Genomic DNA, 550 nt, shown 5'->3' on the forward strand with positions numbered 1-550 from the left:
GTGAAATTCCACCCGTAGCCCCAGCTACTCGGGAGGCTGAGGCAAGAGAATCGCTTGAACCCGGGAGGTGGAGGTTGTGGTGAGCCAAGACTGTGCCATTGCACTCCAGCCTGGGCAAAAAGAGTGAGACTCCGTCTCAAAAGAAAAAAAATTAAGAGTCACAGGTAATCAACTATATTTTGCCAAGTTGAAAATGTATTTATTGAGAGCACAAGATAAACAGAGTAAGTTAACACTCTAATCCCTTTTTAAAAGTCAGCTACAGGCCAGGAATGGTGGCTCATGATTGTAATCCCAGCATTTTGGGAGGGTGAGGCAGGTGGATCATTTGATCCCGGGAGTTCAAGACCAGCCTGGGTAACAGAGCAAAACCTCGTCTCTATAAAAAATTAGCCAGGTGTGGTTACATGCACCTGTGGTCCCAACTACTTGAGAGGCTGAGGTGGGAGGATCACTTGGGCCTGACAGGTGGAGGCTACAGTATGTAATTGTACCACTGCACTCCAGCCCAGGCAATAACAGCGAGACTCTGTCTCAAAAAGAATAAAAA

The sequence above is a fragment of the Colobus angolensis genome, unplaced genomic scaffold (genome assembly GCF_000951035.1).
Source record: "Colobus angolensis palliatus isolate OR3802 unplaced genomic scaffold, Cang.pa_1.0 Scaffold63, whole genome shotgun sequence".
Lineage (NCBI taxonomy): Eukaryota > Metazoa > Chordata > Mammalia > Primates > Cercopithecidae > Colobus > Colobus angolensis.